The 6357-nt window shown below is 32.5% G+C and overlaps 1 pseudogene; it reads left to right on the forward strand.

Annotated features, from left to right (window-relative positions):
* Window positions 1–8: 8 nt before the first annotated feature.
* LOC128223277 (antiviral innate immune response receptor RIG-I-like) lies at window positions 9–3592 on the forward strand (annotated as a pseudogene).
* Window positions 3593–6357: the final 2765 nt, after the last annotated feature.

The following is a 6357-nucleotide window of genomic DNA, read 5'->3' on the forward strand; positions in this document are numbered from 1 at the left end:
AGAATAGGATGTTAGAAATAAGAGTTAGGAAACAAAACGTTTTCAAACGTTTTTACAGTACATACATATCTCCTGTAGATAAACCCATCTTTAATGCAAATTATGTCCATTGTAGGGCGGGCGAGAAAATAGCTTGCACTATGTTATTGCCGAGGAAGGGTCTTGGGTTCTGGAGAAAGAAGAAAAGAATCGTCATTGTGAGGAACTTATGAATCCACATCTACAAGTGTTTATTGAAGAGCATGCACACATCTGGGAGAAAGAGCTCTTCAAGAAAAAATGAAACAAGAGGAAGAAAGGCAAGCAGTAGAAAGAGAGCTGCATATGGCAGTTGCAGGTGCCCGCTTTGAATGCTTTAATTGCAGTTCTTTTATTTGCTTGTCAGACGACATCAGAGTTATAAATGGAGCACATCACATTATTATTGACGAAGAAGCAAAACGACGCCTTATTTTCAAGAGGGGGGCTCCTACCTTTACTGAACCGGAAGGCGTCCAATATGGAGGGACCTTGTATTGCGCAAACGAGGAATGCCAACGGGAACTCGGATCGGTTTGCACTTACAATCACTCTGATTTTCCATTGGTTGGACTCAAGAATTTCAGGATTGTTGATGGAGTTGGACAAGGCCATACGTTTAAGAAATGGAAACAGGTCTTTTGCAGAATCGAGGAGTTTACATTTGAAGAATTGGAGGCCGTTGTTGCTGAAAGACTTGCCAACGTGTAGGCTGGTGTCGTTTACGTACGTTTGAAGAAACAATTTATTTTGTGAAATTCCAAACCAAAGTTACTAGATCTAGTAATCTAACGATGCTCTTAAAGCGACTGGTTGTAAACTTTCAGGTGTGCGTTTTACATTGTCAGTTGTTTGTTGTTGTTGTTGTTGACTAACATTCGATGAAGTAGTACAGGCATGATTCAAATCCGATCCATAATCATCTTTTGATTTGATTGATGTATGTAACAAGAAGACGCTGCAACTCATCATCATTGCCTAATATCTAGTGATAGTGATTTTGACAAAATGTAAAATGTATGGGAAGTCTAAGTATTGCTTATTTGTCATCCAAAATCAAATTATATTCAAATACTACCCGCTTCATTCTGCCATTTATACAAATGCAGGGGTTCTTTGTACTTCATGTCGAGTTATATGTGCGATTTTTGTAGTGTTTATCTGAATTTAGTCGTCCATTCATCACCAAACTTGGTCAGAATATGATTTGGCATCATATCTTAATAAAGATTGATAACCAGCCATACCGCTCGAGAAAAATCACCCTTTACTTATAGATGCACTCTCACTCCCAAATACGATTTACCACAACTAATGATTTTGTTTAAATATTCCAACAAATGTTGAATAAATGTCGGAAACAATGGTTCTTATGAAGGATTCCGAATTTGATTTAAATGAAATGAGCATAAAACACACTCTACCTTATGAGACATTAGGAGACCACAGTAAATATTTTAGCATTTGCCAATCTGTTAATTTTGTACGCTTTCTTTAATTAAATACACGGTTACAATATTGTTATCAGTAATTAATATTTTCCATAAATGCATTATTTAGTAAGTAGTTAAAGGTTTTTTAAGTCAAAATTGATGTTTGTTATACTAGTATATGTATTGATTTTGAATAAGAGTGTCACTTTATATAAAGCACCTAAATTCGGTCTTATCCGAACAATTACTTTAGAAGCCTTTGTTCAATCATCACCAAATTTGGTCAGAATGTGCATGTGCAGGATATCTTGGTCAGGTTCGAAAACCTGCCATGTCGACCCTGCCACTTCATAGTTATGACCCTTGAAATGGCAAAAACTATTTACAGTATCCGCTCTAACGTACAATCACTTATCACCAAACTTGGTGTCCTAAAATTAGGACGGGCGTATTTTGTGACAGTTGACGCTCTTGTTTAGTTTATGACTGTACATACAATGTTGTGATTCTTGTGCTGGTAGATTTTCTACTTACACACCGTTTAATTACTAAGTGTTACTGTTATGCATGTGTTCATTTGTATACATTTGAATAACGTTCATGCCCAGAAACAAGTGATTGCCATAACCCGAACGTTTTAATGCCTGCTTGTCTTCTGTGAATGACTTACGCATTTATCATTTAATATTACATTCTATTTTATTGTTTTCTGTTTGCAATTACTATGTTATACAATATTCTCTGTATTTTGTTATTAATACAATAAAATGATATCAGTATTTTTTCGTATAAAACATTCAAACATTGTCAGGAATTTTAAAGTGACATAGTCAAGTGCTTGTAAATGTACGCTTAATTGAAACACTGGTAAACTGTGGTAACATTTAGATGATTGAAATAGAAATTACTCTTGTTGTTTTTTTATAAAAATGACTAATGATCTGTTGACGCTTTTGTTGACGTGATTGTAATAACATATGAAATCAGTATCTTATAATACTTCAAAGTGGTTCTTGAAACATATTTGTAACGATAAATGAAGATACATAAACAGATTATTCAGTAGTACGAGTATGCTGGATTATTATCGTAGAAATTAATACATATTGAAAGTGGTCGTATTGCTTGAATATTGAGACGCCAATATGGGTAGCGTTTTAAATGGAAATTTAGGTCAACTCTAAAACTGTAAATATTAGGTTATAAACTTTATGATAGTTTTTTTGTAATGGAACATACATTAACAGAAAGCATTGAGAATTGTTATTATTTGTGTACGAAATGAAACACTATTATATATCTCTGACATTATATTTGTATATAATTGCTCACGGCACTAAGCAGATATATACTAGATAGTTGTGAAATCACCGTGCACCGGACCACTGTACATTTGACTCTAGACTATTCAACTCTGTTAAACTGGTGATTTTGGTTCAGCATATAGTGAAAAAACTATTTGATATTCAATATGACATTTAGTGTTTAATAGATATATATTTACAGGGTTAAGGGAGCATCATTCCCTGTATATAACACTTCCCAAACAAACATTGAGCGTTTTTAATCAATGATCTGTTAAAATTGCCTGTAATCAATAAAATGCTATCGTAATAACCTTTAAAGACAACTTTTAAACATTGTTTGATTGGTCATAAACGTTACAGCTGCTAAATAACAATGTATATCATATGCTTAAACATTCAGATTGCTTTATATGTTGGTGTTTTCTTGGTTAATAATAAGAATGTTTGTCATGTCATAAAACAAAAATAATTATGTAAATGTATTACACCTGTTTTCATGTACAAAATGTATATAATGTTTGCCAAATCATTCATATTGTTTAACATGTTGATTTTTTTCTGCTGCATATTTAAAATGTATATCATGTGGAAAAAATACATTCATATTTATGCGAATGTATTACACATGTCTTCTCCTACAAAACTAGAACGTATGTCATTGTGCTAAACTATTCATATTGATAAAAATGTATATCATGTGAAAATAACATTCATATTCATTAATGTGGTAATGTATAACACATTTTTTTGCTAAAATACTAGTACGTAGTTAGTATATTCTTTCAGTTGGTTTATAGAGATAAATCAGTGAAATAAAAACTATATCTCCTTGAAATATCAAATTGATATTTTGTTTTGAAATTTTAGCCCACTCTCAGTTGGAAATCAAACGTCAGCGCGCACAGGGCTCGGGTACAATTTTAACGACGTCATTACCGAAATGCCGTTACGTGCGTATAACAATTGGCGCATTTTTTCTCAAAAAAACCTGTTATTAAATAACTTTTAATTCCATTTTTAGACATATAATAAACAGAAAAGAATATGTTATTTTTCAGTTTAAGATATTTCTCCTCGTGAACACGAAAGTGCATATTTCACTTGTGGCTATCATTTGAGACTTTTATCTGGGAAATCGTTTGGTGCTATCCAGTGAAATACAATCTGACACTGAAACATATGATTATCTTCTCTTTATTCACTAATTGTCTATATTTCGTATGATTTTGTATGTAAATACATGTACATTTTGTCCACCAGAAATATATAATTGTTTAACATCAAACCGTGAACGGATTTAAATGTTACCATATTCAGCAGTGGTTCTGTGGGTACTTCAACCTTTAAAGTGTTTAACCTTTATGTAACACTGCCGTATAATATATCACCCGTTATCAAATAGCATCCTCTATAGCTGAATTAAAGAAATCACTAAAGTAAAAACCTTTCCCCGGTTTTCATTAAGGATTTATTTTATCACATGTTTCAAATTTATTGATGTCAAGAAGTACAAGAGGTGTTACAAAATGTTGTTTTATATCATTTTATGTACATATAATGAGGTAAACAACACATCTGAAGATATTTAATGTCTTTGAATTACAAGAAAGAAACAAGGTATGTAACTAAAACTTACCAGATTTCACGGTAGAGTCCAGTTTGGAACAACATGGAAACAATCCATTTTAACTAGGTGCCATGAAAAGAGTAGTCAATGTCCTTTTAAATGGTATGCGAAATGTTAGTATGTTTAACTATATATTGTCTTAAAGGGGTACTAAATTATCTTTTTTTAGTTATATTGAGCGGTTGAAGATTACATAGAAATATAGTTATATCAAGCTTCATACCCATCTTTACTTCCGCCAACGTTGTGACCATTTTTTGTGTTTGCTCCTCCTATGATCGGAATGAGTCTACACACTTGTTTCCGAGTGATGGCCAAGACGTGCGTTGCTGCATTAACGTCCAGCAAGGACGTATCAGTGGAAATCAGACATAGACCTGTGTATACTTAAAAAAATAAACGATATGCACTGTCTGAAGGAATTGAAGCTGTTTTATTTACTAAATCATGGAGGGAACAAATATTTGAAACAATAATAGCAAATAATCAACAGGTGGCGCAATATTCATAAAAAATATTGACCAACATATAGTTGAAAAAGTCTCTATAATAAGGAGCACGACAGTAGTATACAGTTAAGATCCACTCTTTCGGAAAGCTCGTGTTATGAACTTACTAATAAATACAAGTCAAATACAGTCAAGGATCAAAAAGGCTTTTTTAAATAAATTAAAGTTCTTATCAGAAAATACACCAACGTATCGGAGTTGATATTAACTGTACTTTTGATAAAATGCTCAGCCGGAAAGGGACTGCAACTCATGGAGTCTCGGTTAAATCAGACGAATGTATCAATTATTAATAGCCCTTTGCGATGAACTTTACACAAATAAGGCATTAGTATTATTCAAAATCTTGTATGTTCTTATACCTTTTAAAAATTTAGTTTCTCATAGAATATTTTATTAAAAGATTTTGACAATATTTCAAAGAAAAAGCAAAAAAGTATACTTATATAATTGTTAAAAGGCAATGAATTGTACTCAAGTACAATTTCGGCTGTAGAACATTTTTCCCTTGGAATGTAGACGTAAGATTTTAATCAACATATTCAATGATAGGATGCAGTTTTAAAACCTGTAAAATCATTTATTTTTTTTTTCAATAAATTTTAATGTTTTATGATAAAATGAGTTGAGATTGAGTTTGAGATTGAGTTTGAGTAATTTCGTGATATTGGAGCCAGGCATTTGAACTGCACGCACTTGTCTTCTTTCAATGGACGATAAGTTAGTTCCTTATTTTCTTTATTTAAATGTTTATAATAATTAGTAATCTCTGACATGTATACCTTTCAATCTGTAAAAATAATTTTGTTTTGGCAAGTCAGGTCGTTTATAAATAATTAGAGCATTTTATTAGTGTAGCAGTAAACATCTAACCTCGGATGTAAAGGATCAAACTAAAACCCTTTTATACCGGTTTGTTCTTGATTGTTTTTAGGCTGTAGGCCGCTAGGCCTGCATACTTTTATAACCAAATTTCGGAAATCGCATCGCCAGATCGACAAAACATTTTCAACTTTTGGTGAATTAATGTGCGCACGGGCTTATCAACCCCAGCACGGTTAAAACTGCGGTGGTTAACGACCTAATTTACAGTAACATTTATATCGAAAATACATAGTAAGCAATCTGCTCTAATAGCTACGGACTGCGTTGTGTATATTAATAAGCTTACTATAAAGAGCGCTGTAATGAGTTTTCAATTTATGTAATGCGGTTAATATAGTTCTAATAAGTTGAGTTTTGCGTAATATAACGCAATTGAAATTGTACAAAAAGCAATTATTTTAACTTTAGGGAGTTACAGGAAGCAATATAAAAAACAGAATCCGCAAATAGTTTCAAAATGAACGCGTACTGAATCAAGTGTTTAGATTTTGCTTCGGCCGAGGACCGATAATATTTACATGTACATTGTAGTTAAGAATTGAATGTGGGTCATCAGATTCGGACAGGTTTATTCCCCG

Source organism: Mya arenaria, chromosome 17, assembly GCF_026914265.1.
Source record: "Mya arenaria isolate MELC-2E11 chromosome 17, ASM2691426v1".
In the NCBI taxonomy this organism is placed as follows: domain Eukaryota; kingdom Metazoa; phylum Mollusca; class Bivalvia; order Myida; family Myidae; genus Mya; species Mya arenaria.